The sequence below is a fragment of the Mauremys mutica genome, chromosome 13 (genome assembly GCF_020497125.1).
Source record: "Mauremys mutica isolate MM-2020 ecotype Southern chromosome 13, ASM2049712v1, whole genome shotgun sequence".
NCBI lineage: Eukaryota > Metazoa > Chordata > Testudines > Geoemydidae > Mauremys > Mauremys mutica.
Genome location: NC_059084.1, coordinates 40,857,844 through 40,874,891, shown reverse-complemented (window position 1 = coordinate 40,874,891; position 17,048 = coordinate 40,857,844). Strand labels below are relative to the sequence as shown.

General features: G+C 47.5%; 1 pseudogene; it reads right to left on the bottom strand.

Moving 5' to 3' along the window:
- Nucleotides 1–1,664: 1,664 nt before the first annotated feature.
- On the bottom strand, nt 1,665–2,586 carry LOC123347212 (annotated as a pseudogene).
- Between the last annotated feature and the right edge of the window lie 14,462 nt (nt 2,587–17,048).

The window sequence follows — 17,048 nt, the reverse complement described above, 5'->3', positions numbered from 1 at the left end:
CATAGATACTATAGTTATTAATTGTAATATATCACTTTTGAGATGGTGCGACCAGAACTGCACACAATGGATTTATATAGTGCCATTATGGTATATTCTGTTTTATTATATATCCCCTACCTAATGGTTACTAACATTTTGTTAGCTTTTTTGACTGTCTCTGTATACTGAACGGATGTTTTCAGAGAACTATCTCTGGTGACTCCAAGATCGCTTTCTTGAGTGGTAACAGCTAATTTAGACCCCATCATTTTGTATTTATTGCTGGGATTATGTTTTCCAATGTTCATTACTTTGCATTTATCAACGTTGAATTTCATCTCCCATTTTGTTGCCCAGTCATCCAGTTTTGTGGGATCCCTTTGTGAAGCTTCACAAACTGCTTTAGACTTAACTATTTTGACTAATTTTGTATTGTCTGCAAACTTTGCCACTTCACTGTTTGTCCCTTTTTCCAGATCATTTATGAATATATTGAACAACACTGGTCCCAATACAGATGCCTGGGGGACACCGCTATTTCTGGCTCTCCATTTTGAAAACTGACTATTTATTCTTACTCTTTGTTTCCTATCTTTTTACCCAGTTACTGATCTGTGACAGATTTTCATTACCAATCTGCCCAGGACCACAGTTGACCAGGCTGTGGCCACAGGCTCTTTTGGGGAGGAGCTGACGAGGCACACACCAAGGGTCTAAATTTTAAAGCTTTATTGATAAAACAATAAAATAACAGGAGATTGTGCTGGTACTGTTCCCATGTCACTCAGGGGAAGAAAGAAAGCGTTAATGCCCCCAGGTCCTAACCCACTTTCATACTCACACACACATGGTGTAACATCAGAAGAGCGGGGGAAGGTGGACGGGAGTGCTGTCCTGGGCCTAGGCTGTCCAAGAATCTGTTGTGCTCTCCAAGTTGCTCCAGCTCTCAGGAGGGTTTTAAGTCCTGGGCTGCTTTGGGGGTGTTTTCGTCCAGAGCCCTCTGTTCCTGGTGCTCTTTGTACCAGTCCAAACAGGCTTGCTATGGTCTTGTTCCCTTTCCCAAAACATCCTAGCTTCAGGGATGCCTGACTCGGTGCCCCCTCTTGTTATCTCGCCTGTGTTTTCAGACTGGCAGCCCTGGGCTTTGTTTTCTTCTCCTCTGGCATTGCTGTCCTGCAGGTGCAGGTCAGTGTAGTCAGTTTCCCACAGCCTCTCAGGCAACTTTCAAGCCCCAGTCTTTCTCATCTGTCCGCCAAGTCTCAGCTGTGAGCAGAGTCCTTGGGTGGAGGCCAGTATCTTATCTTTGGACTGAGCTTGCTAGCTGCAGGGTTGAGTTAACCCATTCTCTGCTTTCTTTCTCCTCCCCTTTCGGCCTTTCTTACCTACAAAGGAAACTTCCACTCTCCACTTACACACCTTTGACCTTCCCCAAAATGCTTTGCAATGCTTGCAACAGAGTTAATCACATATAATGCTGATCTGCCTTCCCCAGGGGACTCCCTATGGGGAGGAGGGCATTGGGGTGTGACACCTTCCCTCTTGTCCCATGATAGCTTACTTTGCTTAAGAGCTCTTGGTGAGGGACTTCGTCAAGGGCTTTCTGAAAATCTAAGTATACTATGTCCACTGGATCCCCCTTGCCACATGCTTGTTGACCCCCTCAGTTTCTTCTTCTTCTTCTTTTATTTCCCTCTCCACAGCCTGTATCCGCCCAGCAGCCTCTTCATGGCACTGATGATCTCCTTGTTTCTGAATGTGTAGATGATGGGGTTCAGCAGGGGGAAGACCACAGTGTGGAACACAGCCACCACTTTGTCCAGGGGGAAGCTGCGGAAGGGCAGGCAGTAGATGTAGGTGGCCGGGCTGAACATGATGATGATGATTATGATGTGGGTGATGCAGGTGGAGGCTGCTTTGCTCATCCCCTTTGAGGAGCCACCTGCCCACAGCCGGACCAGCAGGGCCCCATAGGAGATGAGCAAGAGGAGGAAGCACAGCAAAGTGACCAGGCCACTGTTGAAGAACATGAAGAACTCCAGCACATAGACATCGGTGCAGGCCAGCTTGATCACCTGGGTGATGTCACAAAAGAAACTATCCAGCTCATTGGGGCCACAGAAGGGGAGCTGGACAATAGGGATGATCTGGATAAATGAGTGCATGAACCCCAGGGCCCAGGCAACCCCTACCAGGGCCCAGCAGACCCCTCTGCTCACCACAGTGGTGTAGCGCAGAGGCTGACAGATGGCCATGTACCTATCAAAGGCCATGCCCATGAGCAGGTTTATTTCAGCCCCTCCTAGGAGGTGGAGAAAGAAGAGCTGGGCCAGGCATCCCCCGTAGGGACAAGAAGTGGCTTAGTACCTTCGGGGGGATGACAAAGCAGTAGCAGATGTCCAGAAAGGCCAGGTTGGCCAGGAAGAAATACATGGGGGAGCCCAGGTGGGGGTCACCCCAGATGCTGAGGATGATGAGGATGTTGGCTGGGAGGATGATGATGTAGAAAAGCAAGAAGAGGACAAAGAGGAGAAGTTGGACCTCCCGTGTCTGGGACAGCCCCAACAGGAGGAATTCTGTCACCTCTGTGTGGTTCCCATGCTCCATCCCATCAGCATGAGGTACTGAAATAGAAAACAGTTGCACATTATGGTAGTGGAGAGGTGCAACTTATACCATGGCCCCCATTGTACCAGCTGCTGCGAAGATCCCAACTGAGATCAGAGCCCCCATCATACCTCACAGACACTCAGCGAGAGGCAATCGCTGACCAAGATGTAAGATACAGGGCTATAACTAGGGCTGATTAGAAATGTTTCCATCAAAATGTTTAGCTGGTGATGAAGTGAACATTTTTGTGAGAAGTATCTGCTTCCCTTGTAATTAAAAACAAATTTTTTTTTCCTTGGAAAAACTCAAACCTGTCACTTTGAAATTTTGGGGATTTTCAATGCAAAGTCAAAAATTCCCCTCCTCCCCCCCAACAATTTTGACCCGAAAGGCTTTTTCTTTTCATTTTAATCTTTGGGGATTTTTTGGCAGGGGAATGATGGTGGCATGTGTATGCATGCGTGTCACCAAAATAATTTGGATGTGGTTTAGTGAGGAGGTATTAGTCAGATAATCAAATCAAAAAAATGACAGAGCTATAGAAGCAGAGAGATAAGGGGGAGAGGGCACGTGGGGAAACAGGAGGGCTAGTAAAGAAGAAGCATGTGGGAATTGTTACTGTGAGTGGTAATGTCTTGATAGTCCTTCCTTCCTTTTTTTATTCACTTATTCTTTTATCTCATCCCCATTTATGTATGTATTCCTCCAATTTCTTATGCATGCATTTGATTAGTTGTCCCTTCATTTACAAATTAATTGAAATTATTAATGTAATTTAATCAGCACAATGGGGGCACTGATTAACACACCCATTTATTTATATGTTCATTCATTGTTTGTTATTCGTGTATTTGTTCAATACACCATTTATGTTTTTATTTATACATTGTGTTCTTCCACTATTTGTTCATTCATTCATGTCTTCGTTCTTTTCTTTATGTGTTATACATGCATTTATTATTTCCTTCCATTGTTTAGTCATTTATTTATACATTTATTTAATCATCTATCCACTTTCTTATTTATTTATACATTCTATTCTTAATTTAAACATGAATTTATTTATACATTAATTTATTCATTAGTTTAATCATTCATTCATTCTTTTATTCTTTCACTTAGTTATACATTCGATTAACATATTATATATACATTAAAGATATATATATATATATATATATATATATATTCCTTCATGTATTGGTATTCATTTATTTATTTCATGCATTAATGTATTCTTTTAAAAAAATTACTTATATTTTCATTGACTAATCAATTTAATCATGTATCAATCCCTTCATTTATTTATTTATGCATTCCCACCTCGACTTATTTATTTACTCATTTATCAATCCGGTCATGGATTCCGTCTTTCCTCTAATCCTTCATTTATATGTACATTCTGTTTTTCATTTATTTATTTACATAATCATATATTTATTCCTTTATGTATTTATCTGAACATTCACTGATTGCTTCATTGATTTATTTATACAAGTATTTATCACTTAATTATTAATTATCTTTACCCAATTACATATCCCTTCATGTTCATGTGTAGACATTTATTAATTGATTATAACACATATTTGCTCTTTTATTTACTAATTAATGTATGAATTTATTTACATTTTAATTATTTATTTCTACATTCCTTCCTCCCTTACTCATTTATTAATTCTTAGTTGCCGGTTGTGCAGACACCCTACGACCCCCTGTCAATCACTGGGATGACTCAGCAACATAAAGTTCAGCACACACATTGCAGCACCGTGTGTGTGTGTGTGTGTGTGTGTGTGTGTGTGTGTGTGTTACTTATTTCCTACTCTAGCCATTTAGTAATGAAGATAATCCTGTGTTTATCCTTCCTTTTACTCATTCATTCCCCAGTTATTCATTCTCCTGCATTGATAGTCTTAATAAATACGCACCATGGCCAGGCGTGAACAGTGACATTAGAAATGCTCCTACATCTCCCCACTGTATTCCCTGAAAATCCCAAACTCTGATCTCTCCGGGAATGTCTGGGATAGCCAGGGGCTGCAGGTTGGGATTGATGGGGATTGGCAGAGCTGTGTGTGTGGAAAATCCAGGGCTGGGATAACAGGGATTGAGGGGCTCTGGCAAAGCCGGGGATGGGGGAAACCCAGGACTGGAAAGAAAGAAAGAAAGAAAGAAAGAAAGAAAGAAAGAAAGAAAGAAAGAAAGAAAGAAAGAAAGAAAGAACTCACCCTGCATTGCCTTACCCCTCAGTCAGGTTCCATCTCTGTCCCCTCCTGCCCTGTGGCCCCCTCCCCTCCGGCTGCCCCTGGCTATATCCCCTCTGTCTGGGAGGATGCTGGCACCGGGGGTGGAAGGACAGAGCTCTGGGGCCCTGGGGCCCTGGGGAGCACAGTTGCTGATCGGCACCACAGGGCTTGTTAGTGAATCAGGGCTGATCCCCGGGACCCCCAAGGGAGGAGAGATGGATAGGAGAGGGAGTCTTGACTTCCAGCATCTCTGCCCCATCCTGCTCTAACCACTAGACCTCACTCCCCTTCCAGAAATGGGTACAGAAGCCAGGAGTTCTGATGTACAACCCCCTCTGCTCTAATCGCTAGATGACACTTCACTCCCAGAGCCAGAGAAAGAACCGAGGAATCCTGACTACCAGCCCCATCTCCCGATCACTCAGTGACTACTTTGTGGGGCTGTCACATTTCATCACCAGTTTTCTTGTATTAAGAAGCACAGCTCAGTGTAGTGTGCCAATGAAAATGATGACATACATATATATGTATTAATATTAATACCCCATTGCTTACTGTCTTACTGATCTCCTGTTTACTGATCATTCTTTTTTTTCATGTTCTTCACTACTATTATTAATGTCATCACTCTTCATAATGGTTCTGCCTCTCATGACTTTTAATTATTCAGCTGGTTTATTAGCAGAACCATTTGTTTTACGTTATCTTAAAATTAACATAATCATTAAGATTATTATTTACATCATTAATCACACTATACATGCAATTGTTCTCTTCTCAGTTGTTAATTTTTCTATTCATCTCCACACTTACTGTTCTATTAAGGATATATTGCATCTTACTAAGATTAATAGAACAGTAAGGCCTGGTCTACACTAGGACTTTAATTCGAATTTAGCAGCGTTAATTCGAACTAACCGCTCAACCGTCCACACCAGGAAGCCATTTAATTCGAACTAGAGGGCTCTTTAGTTCGAATTTGGTACTCCACCCCGACAGGTGGAGTAACGCTAAATTCGACATGGCTAGCTTGAATTAGGCTAGGTGTGGATGCAAATCGAACTTAGTAGCTCCGGGAGCTATCCCACAGTGCACCACTCTGTTGACGCTATGGACAGCAGTCGGAGCTTGGATTCTCTGACCAGCCACACAGGAAATGACTCGGGAAAATTTGAATTCATTTTCCTGTCTGGGCGCTTTGAATCTGACGTCCTGGCTGGACATCGGGGCGAGCTCCGCAGCACCTGCAACGATGCAGAGCTCTCCAGCAGAGGAGTTCATGTTATCTGTGAATAGAAAGAGGGACCCAGCATAGACTGACTGGGAACTCTTCGATCTGATCGGTGTGTGGGGCGAGGAGTATGTGCTTTCGGAGCTGCGCTCCAAAACACGGATTGCGAAGACCTACGAGAAGGTCTCCAAAGCCATGAGAGACAGAGGATACAGGCGGGATGCAACGCAGCGCCGCGTGAAAATCAAGGACCCCAGACAAGGTTACCAAAAAATCAAAGCGGCAAACGGACGCTACGGAGCCTGCCACCACTGCCCCACCAGTGACCGTGGATCAGTAAACAGGAGATCAGTAAGACAGTAAGCAATGGGGTATTAATATTAATACATATATATGTATGTCATCATTTGACGATGGGACAGTGTCGACAGCCAGTTCCTCGGTGATATTCGCGGACGGTGAAGATGAGGAAGGGTTTGTGGAGGACGAGGCAGGCGAGAGCACTTACAACGCTGGTTTCCCCGACAGCCAGGATCTATTCATCACCGTCACGGAGATCCCCCAACAACCCTCCCCGGCCATTAACCCGGACCCTGAATCAGGGGAAGGAGCAGTCGGTAAGTGCTTTAACCATGTTAACTTTTATTCTTAATATAACAGGAATTTTAACTGTGTGAAAAGGAGGTCTCTCTAGATATGGGGATAGAACAGAAATCATCCTTGGAGATCTCCATGAAGCTCTCCTTGCGTTAATCGAAAAGCATCAGCAGGAGGTTCCTGGGGAGAGCTGCCTTATTGGGTGCTCCGTGGTAGCACAGTTTTCCACGCAAGGCTTTCATGAGGTACTCAGGGAGCACTGCCTCCCCGAGCACGGCTGCATCGGGCCCTGGTTCGTGCTAGCTTTCACGCAGCATGCGCTCTCTATCTCCTTCAGTGACCCTCCTCAGGGTGATCTCGCTCGGAGACTCCTGCATCTAATTAGGGTAATTACTGTAATTTTACGCCTGGTCCAAAGTATTTTTAAAAAATCTACGGACAGACAGCATAGCACAGACTCAGCACGCAGCTGCGTGACGAGCGTAACGGAAAGCCAAAGAATATAATGGACGCTCATGGAGGGAGGGGGGAATGAGGACGCAAGGTATCCCACAGTTCCTGCTGTCTCTGAAAAGTATTTGCATTCTTGGATGAGCTCCAAATGCTTCTAGGGTCAAACACAGTGTCTGCGGTGGGTCAGGGCATAGTTCGGCAATTTGCGCACACACCCCACCCACCACCAGAAGTGAAAACAATCCTCTGTTGACTCTTTTACATGTCACCCTATCTTTACTGAATGCTGCAGATAGACGCGATGGTGCAGCACTCAACACCAACATCCTTGCTCCCCCCACGCTATGGATGGCTGATGGTACAAAAAGATGGAAATCCGTCCTCATCATCAGCCTATTGGCACATGGGGCAGTGCAAAAGGGCTGGTAACCATGCTGACTAGCATCAGTAAGGTCGATCAAGGGCACCTGTCCCTAATTTTTGATGGCAGATGGTGCAATATGGCTGGTAACCGTCCTCATCATTGCAACAGGGGGCTGAGCTCCATCAGCCCCCACCCTTCATTGTAAATAAAAGATTCAATTGCCCCTGGACTAGCAGAGGGATGATGGGCTCCTTCATCCACACTCCTTAATGTCCTGCCTGGACTATCATTGCAGCTGGAGGCTTCCTTCCACTCATTTCTCACAAACAAGTCACTGTGTCTTATTCCTGCATTCTTTATTACTTCATCACACAAGTGGGGGGACAATGGTATGGTAGCCCAGGAAGGCTGGGGTAAGAACGGAATGAACAGGTGGTGTTGTTGCAGGAGCACCCCCTGTGAATAGCATACAGCTCATAATTTATGCAGGATCGGACACAGAGCAGCTGTGCTCTCTGGTTCTATGATACAGTGGTTCTCTAGTACACTTGCCCATAATCTAGGCAGGACTGATTCTATTTTTAGATACCAAAAAGGAGGGATTGACTCAGGGAGTCATTCCCAATTTTTGCTTTTGCGCCCCTGGCTGCTCGGCCAGGGGCACTTATGACAGCCCCAAATGGGGCAGTGCAAAAGGACAGGTAACCATGCCCATCTTATTACCATCTTATTACCAATTTATGGTATGGTAGATGGTACAATATGGCTGGCAACCATCTCTGCTGTCATGCAAAAGCAAAAGCATGCTGCTGTGTAGCGCTGCTGGCCCGCCTCTGTCAGCGGCATCTAGTACACATACGGTGACATACACAAAAGGCAAAACAGTGTCCATGGTTGCCACGCTATGGCGTATGCCAGGGCAATTCTGGGAAAACGGGCTTGAAATGATTGTTTGCCATTGCTTTCCCGGAGGAAGGAATGACTGGCGACATTTACCCAGAATCCACCGCGAAAATGATTTCTGCCCAAGCAGGCACAGGGGTCTCAACCCATAATTCACAGAGACAGCCTAGACTCAGTTAATTGTTCGCAAAAATGTATCTTTGCAAGGAATTCACTCCCTGTTTCCCATCTCACAGCTTCCACTGTCTCCAGACCTGCCACGGCATCCCCCTCGCAGAGGCTGGCGAAGATTAGGCGGCGAAAGAAAAAGACAAGGGACAAGATGTTCGAGGAACGTATGGGCTGCTACCTAGCAGAGGCGGACCAGCAGAGCCAGTGGAGGGAGACCGTCTCTCTGTGCCAGCGCTCAGACAGCGAACGGGAGGAGAGGTGGCGTGAGGAAGACAACCAGGCGACTGAAACAATGCTTGGACTAGTGAGGGAGCAAACGGACACGCTCAGGCGCCTTGTGGATGTTCTGCAGGACAGCAGGAGGACAGAGACATCCTGCAGTGTATCTGCAACCGCACTCCCCCGCCACAAAGTCCCATACCCCCCTCACCGAAAATAATCAGGAGGAGGGGCGGCCGGGGACGTGAATACTGTCACTGCACCACAGCACAGTGCTCAAGTACCCAAAAGCTCTCATACCCTATATTTGCCGAAGTCCTTCACTTCCAGACTCACAGTAGTCCCAATCCCAGTCCCATCCCCTAACTGTCTACTTAATTAATAAAAATGCTTTGCTGTTAATTACTGTTTCCGTTATGTTTTTTCAAAGAAGACTGTGTTTGAATGGGGGGCGTGGGGAAGGGAAGGGGGTGGTTAATTGCATAGGACAGTCACCTTTCCCAGGGTACAGACACGGGGGCAGGATCAGCAGCGGGTCACACACACGGTGCAGTCAGTAGGCACCCTGGTCGGTTTTTGGAGGTGGTTTCCAGGATCTGTGTGGGCGGGGGAGATGTGACTTTGCAGCGGGGGAGGGCGGTTACAGATCTTATACAGCGGTCCTTGTCCTGGACCGCTGAGTCACGCAGCTGAGGAATCTGTATCCGTCCTCCTCCACCACAAGGTCACATATCCGCCCGCACACAGAATTCCATAAAGAGGGATGGCAGGCTCCGTTGAAAGAAGCCTTCCGGCACTGCGGACCGCTCTAGGAGCAGGAGCCTGTCATTCCTTGAGTTTAGAGGCGGTCTTTACATCACCGCACACCCTAGCCAGCACAGCCTGCGTCCCAGTTTCAACCCTTTCACGAAAAGTCATGAATAAAGAAACCTTTGTTAAGTAATAATGGGACATGTATTTTATTTTTACACGTGTGCTGGAAGTGGGGGTAACGGGGTGAACAGGGTATGTAACCGAAGAGGAGAGTCAACAGTAACTGGGTAAAGAAACAGGGGCAGGTTCAGCTTCTCTGTAAAGAAACTGAACAGTCACAGGTCACGCTGCTCGCTGCTCGCTGCTCGCTGGTATTTGAAGAGTTCCTTGTCGCTGTCCCAGGCGCCTGTATAGGGCTTCATGAGCAAGTGCATTAGCGGGCAGGCTGGGTCCCCGAGGATGACTATAGGCATCTGCACATCCACAACAGTTATTTCGTGGACGGGAAGAAACTACCTTCCTGCAGGCGTCTGAGCAGCCCACAGTTCCCGAAAACACACGCATCATGAACCTTGCCCGGCCACCCGACGTTGATGTTTGTAAAACGTCCCCTATGGTCCCCCAGTGCTTGCAGCACCATTGAAAAGTAGCCCAATTTCTCATCAGCTGACTGTGGAAGACGTGGACGATAAAGTGCGAGGAGGAGAAAACGGCTATGATCGCAGCGGGCTCCGTGCTTGCAGTGCTGTGGCGTCCGCGCTGTCACTGACCAGAAAAGTGCACGAACAGATTGCCCGCAGGCGCTTTCAAGGAGGGAGGGAGGGAGGTTGTGATTGACGGTTCAATGACGACACTTACCCAAAACCACCCTCGACACATTTCTCCCCCCAGCAGGCATTGGGGGCTCTACCCAGCATTCCAATGGGCAGCGGGGAGTGCGGGAACTGTGGGATAGCTTCCCACAGTGCACCGCTTCCAAAGTCGACGCTGGCCCTGTGAATGTGGACTCAGAAATTCGAATTAGTGTATTTAGTATGGATACACAAATTCGACTTCATAAGGTCGAATCCACAAATTCGAACTAAGTTGATTCGAAATAGTCTTGTAGTGTAGACAAGGCCTAAGTGTGGAGATTGCTTTGTGAACACGTTCCTTCTCCTTCATCATCTCAGCAACTGCCTCTTCATCCAGACCCGATTATAGAGACCATGTCCCTTGCCAGTTCAAGTTCACACAATATCCCAACATAATCTACAGCAACTACGTATATGGCAGCATGATATCAAAAAGCCTTCGGGGCTGGATTAAAGATTACACACTATAAACCAGTGTCTAGGGTCTCAGCTGCAGGAGTCACAGCGTTACAGTAGAATCTCAGCTTCCATTTTCTAAACTATAGCAATTTCCTAGTCTTCGTGGTTGAGAATGAAAACTTGAAAATGTTACCAAGATTAAGACAAAAGCCAAGTGTAACCAGTAGAGAAAATCTGTCTGAGTCTTGCATGAGCCAATCACTCATGGAGAGGAGGGAGCTGTTCTGTGTTAACCAATACAACACCTGCCTAAGTCTGCAGAGAGCCTGAACCAGTCACAAAGATAGCTCCATAAGGTTGAGGCACAGGATGCTGCCCCAAGACTTCTCTTGCCATCAGTAGACAGATGGGGCAATTCTGGGTGATACAACCCATTTTTTTATAGATCTGTCTCTCCTAATGCAAATGGAGCAGTTCTTAGAGAGTGCTCCTGGAGAAATAGAAAGATACATCCTAGATGGGAAGCCTAACACTGTGATCAAGGCGGAGGGAAATCAGAACCAAATGGGTGGAGGTGGTGGAGAAAAATAAAGCTAGTAGCAATTGAAGCGAATAGCAGAAGGGGCAACCCAATACAACACCCTACAACCAGGGGCAGCCCAAGGTCCCACCTACATCCCAAGGAAAACCCCAGACACCTTATCATCCCACCACACCATTCTCCAGCAACCCACCTTGCCCCAGTGACCAGTCAGCTGGGCGATCTTTTAAATGTAATGAGCTGGGGCATGTGAAGGCCAATTGCCCCAAGAACCCCCACAGATTGCAGTTCATTGCACCGGAATCACACCAAAGGTCCTCAGGCCCAGATGCCTCCCAGATACCATCAGAGTGAAGGGAAACTGTGAGTGTGGGCGGGCAGAGGGACATTGGAAACAGGCGTCAGCTATCCACCAATCCTTAGTGGACCCCAAATTCATCAACCCAGGGGCCCAAGTGATGTTTCAACCCTTTAAGTCAAACTCTTTAAACTTGCCTACAGCCAAGTTCGTGTCCAGTACATTATCCCTGTCAGAGTCTACCCTCACTTGAAACTGGGGGGTTTCAAGGTGAGGACCCTCATGTCTTCCCCCACCCCAAAATCTTAGGGTAGGTCTCCCTTTTGCTGCCACCACCTCAGTCAATTACGTGGGCCGGGACACCCCTGTTTTCCCCCTGTCTCCCTCCAAAGACACTCCCTGGGGAACACAGATCAACTCACAGAGGAGGAACCTCCCCCCTCCCCTCTCTGCCCGGAGATAAGCTGTCTCACCACCGAGAGAGAATGTCTTAGCCCCTCCCCCTATATCCACAGTAGAAGGGATTTAATCAAATCTTTATAGAAAGAATTTATTAAAAGAAAAACAAGAAAATACAGAATCTCTATGAGTCCAAGCTGGACACTCATAGGGTATAACCTTGCTAAGTTCTGGAGAGAATCCTCTCTCTTTCTCAGTACAACAAAAACAGGCAGAATTAAGAATAATCAATAACAAACACACAGAATTGCAAACATAGGATTATTAGATAATGACACCAAGTATCTTTCTAATACTCACTATCTTGACTAGAAGAAATTAGTTCAGAAAGGTAGAAACTTGTAGACTTGATTAAAACATCTGGACTCTTGTAACTCCAAACGGCTAAAGACAAAAAACACAGCAACAGAGGGAAAAAGTTCCCTCCTAGAAATTTCAAATTCTCTTCCCTGATTGGTCCTCAGGTCAGGTGCCTACCAGGTACTATTTTTAACCCTTTACTAACTATTCATGACAATCCCAATCCCATTCCCATGCCCATGCTGCTGGGGGAAGACTTGGCCAGCCATGTGAAGCTGGCCAAGTGTCAAAAGTCCTTTAACCAGCTTAAAACGACACTCATGTCTGACCCTGTCTCGGCCTAAGGGCCCCAGACTTTGACAAACCTTTCCTAGTAACCACAGATGCATCCGAGTGTGTTGTGGGATCAGTTTTAATGCAGGAAGTACCGGATCAAGAATTCCTACTTGTCGTGTTTCTCAGCAAAAAACAGTCTGAGGGTACGTCTACACTACGGGACTATTCCGAATTTGCATAAACCAGTTTTGTAAAACAGATTTTATAAAATCGAGTGCGCGCGGCCACACTAAACACATTAAATCGGTGGTGTGCGTCCATGGTCCGAGGCTAGCGTCGATTTCTGAAGCGTTGCACTGTGGGTAGCTATCCCGTAGTTATCCCATAGTTCCCGCAGCCTCCCCCGCCCCTTGGCATTTCCGGGTTGAGATCCCAGTGCCTGATGGGGCAAAAATCATTGTCGCGGGTGGTTCTGGGTACAGCCTCACCCCTCCCTCCCTGAGCAGCAGACAACCGTTTCGTGCCTTTTTTTGCTTGGTGAACTGTGCAGACGCCATAGCACAGCAAGCATGGACCCTGCTCAGCTCCATACCGCAATCATGAATGTTTTAAACACCTCGCGCACTCTCGTGCAGTCTATGGTGAACCAGGACCTTCAATCCGAGGCGAGGAGGAGGCGGATACGGCAGCGCGGCGATGACAGTGATGAGGACGTAGACACAGAATTCTCTCAAACCGCGGGCCCCTGCGCTTTGGAGATCCTGATGGTAATGGGGCAGATTCTATCCATTGAACGCCGATTTTCAGCCCGGGAAACAAGCACTGACTGGTGGGACCGCATTGTGTTGCAGGTGTGGGATGATTCCCAGTGGCTGCGAAACTTTCGCATGCGTAAGGGCACTTTCATGGAACTTTGTGACTTGCTTGCCCCTGCCCTGACACGCCATAATACCAAGATGAGAGCAGCCCTCACAGTAGAGAAGCGAGTGGCGATAGCCCTGTGGAAGCTTGCAACGCCAGACAGCTACCGGTCAGTCGGGAATCAATTTGGAGTTGGAAAATCTACTGTGGGGGCTGCTGTGATGCAAGTAGCCAAAGCAATCACTAAGCTGCTGCTACGAAAGGTTGTGACTCTGGGAAACGTGCAGGCCATAGTGGATGGCTTTGCTGCAATGGGATTCCCTAACTGTGGGGGGGCGATAGATGGAACCCATATCCCTATCTTGGCACCGCAGCGCCAGGGCACCCAGTACGTAAACCGCAAGGGGTACTTTTCAATGGTGCTGCAAGCACTGGTAGATCACAAGGGACGTTTCACAAACATCCACGTGGGATGGCCAGGGAGGGTTCATGACGCTCGCGTCTTCAGAAGCACTACTCTGTTTAAACGGCTGCAGCAAGGGAATTACTTCCCAGACCAGAAAATAACAGTTGGGGATGTTGAAATGCCTGTCGTTATCCTGGGGGACCCAGCCTACCCCTTGATGCCATGGCTCATGAAGCCATACACAGGCAGCCTGGACAGTGGTCAGGATCTGTTCAATTACAGGCTGAGCAAGTGCAGAATGGTGGTGGAATGTGCATTTGGCCGTTTAAAGGCGCGCTGGCGGACATTACTGACTCGCTCAGACCTCAGCCAAACCAATGTCCCCTATGTTATTACTGCTTGCTGTATTCTCCACAATCTCTGTGAGAGTAAGGGGGAGACCTTTATGGCGGGGTGGGAGGCTGAGGCAAATCACCTGGCCGCTGATTACGCACAGCCAGACACCAGGGAGATTAGAAGAGCACACCAGGAAGCGGTGCGCATCAGAGAAGCTTTGAAAACGAGCTTCATCAATGGCCAGGGTACAGTGTGACTGCTGTGTTTGTTGATGAACACCCAACCCCCTTGATTGACTCAGTCCCTGTAAGCAACTCCCCCACCCCCTTCGAGTACAGCTTACTTATGCAAATAAAGTCACTCTCATTTAAAGAGCATGAATTCTTTATTGATTCATTATAAAAAGAGGGAGAGAAGTAAGGGTGTGGTTTGGGAGGAGGATAGGAGGGATGGAGAAGGCCATTAAAAAAAAATTCACAGTAACGACATCCTTCTGGTTGGGCTGTCCACGGGGGTGGAGTGGGCGGGTGCACGGAGCCTCCCCCCACGCGTTCTTACACGTCTGGGTGAGGAGGATGTGGAACATGGTGAGGGTTGAGGGTGGTTATACAGGGGCTGCAGCGGCACTCTGTGATCCTGCTGCCGTTCCTGAAGCTCCACAAGACGCCGGAGCATGTCAGTTTGATCACGCAGCAGCCCCAGAGTTGCATCCCGCCACCGCTGATCTTCCTGCCGCCACCGCTGATTTTCCTGCCGGTCTTCCTGCCGCCACCTCTCATCTCGGTTGTCCCTCCTGTCCTCACGTTCATCCCTCCTGTCCTCACGTTCACTGGCCTCTTTCCTGTAATTTGAAACCACGTCCTTCCACTCATTCAGATGAGCTCTTTCATTGCGTGTAACTTCCATAATATCCGAGAACATCTCATCTCGCGTCTTCTTTTTCCTCCGCCTTATCTGTGCTAGCCTTTGGGATGGAGGAGGGATGGTTGAAAAATTTGCAGCTGCATGAGGGAGATAAATATTTAGAAAGATACATTTTACAGAACAATGGTTATACTCTTTCACAGTGAAAAGCAGTATTCACCTAGCACATGTGATTTCCCTACAAGGTCGCATTTTTCATCTTAATAGTGAGTGCCTGCAGCTCTGGAGTTACAGATCTCACAGACACAGGTCCAGGCATCAGAATTCAGCTTGCATGCGGCCATGGTAAGCCACTGTCTTTCGGCTTCTGTAGTGATTTACCCCTCCCCCCCAACGCATGGCTAATACCACGCTAGCTCCCTGCTAATCAACAACCTTTCCACCCCCCCACCCCCCACCCACTGCGTGTCTGGTACCTTGGGGAAGATCGCCGGTGACCAAACACAGAAAAGATCATTGGCATTTCACTCCTCCCCTCCCCCCGCTTCGCTACGTGCAGGAAAGTTTTTTTTTTAAGCTGATGCAGTCCACGAACCCAGTAGAAAAATGGCCACCCCCCTTACATAAATTCCTGATTTTTAACCAGGTTATCCTGAACAATATCACTTTGCTGAGGATAACAGAACAAGATAAAGAACGGATGCTTCTTGAATGCCAGCAGTCACCGGGACCATACGCTGCTATGCTTTGCCACGCAATGATACCTGATTACTTGCTACATGCATGGCGTGGTAAAGTGTCCTACCACGGTGGGCGGAACAAGGCTGCCTTGCCCAGAAACCTTCTGCAAAGGCTTCTGGAGTACCTACAGGAGCGCTTCATCGAGATGTCCCTGGAGGATTTCCTCTCAATCCCCGGACATGTTAACAAACTTTTCTAAGTAACTATACTGTCTGCGAATGCATCCCAAGTCCTCAGGGCAAATCAATCATTAAAAAAGGTTTGCTTAAAAAACAATGTTTGCTATTTGCAAAGGTACACTCACCAGAGCTCCCTTCCATGGCGTCATTGTCTGGGATAGTGGCTTGTGAGGGCTGGGAGGACGGTAATTCCGTCAGGGTGATAAAAAGCTCCTGGCTGCTGGGGCTCACGGAGTGCTGTGTGCTCTCCGCTAGGTCTTCCTCCTCTTCTTTATCTTCATCTTCCCCGTCTGCATAATCCTCAGCCATGGCAGAGATTACAACCCCCACCTCGGAATCCACGATCAGGGGTGGGGTACTTGTGGCGCAGCCCCCTAAAATTGCATGCAGCTCAGCATAGAAGCGGCATGTTTTTCGACCTGCCCCGGACCTTCCGTTTGCTTCTTTGGTTTTCTGGTAGCCTTGTCTGAGCTCCTTAACTTTCACTCTGCACTGCACTGAGTCCCGGCTGTGGCCTTTATCCGTCATAGCCTTAGAAATTCTTTCAAATACTTTTTCATTTCGTCTTTTGGAACGCAGTTCTCTTAGCACTGAATCCTCTCCCCAGATAGCGATCAGATCCAGTACCTCCCGTGCAGTCCATGCTGGGGCTCTTTTACGAGTCTCAGGAGACTGCATTGTTAACTGTGCTGATGAGCTGTGCGTGGTCACCTGTGCTGATGAGATCTCCACGCTGGGGAAGCAGGAAATGAATTTCAAAAGTTCGCGGGGCTTTTCCTGTCTACCTGGCCAGTGCATCCGAGTTCAGAATGCTGTCCAGAGCGGTCACTGGTGCACTGTGGGATAGCTCCCGGAGGCCAATGCCGTCGATCAGCGTCCACACTAACCCTAATCCGATATTTTAATACCGATACTAGCGTTACTCCTCTCGTTAGGGAGGAGTACAGAAACCAGTTTAAAGAGCCATTAAAATCGATATATGGTGCCTCCTAATGTGGACGGTTG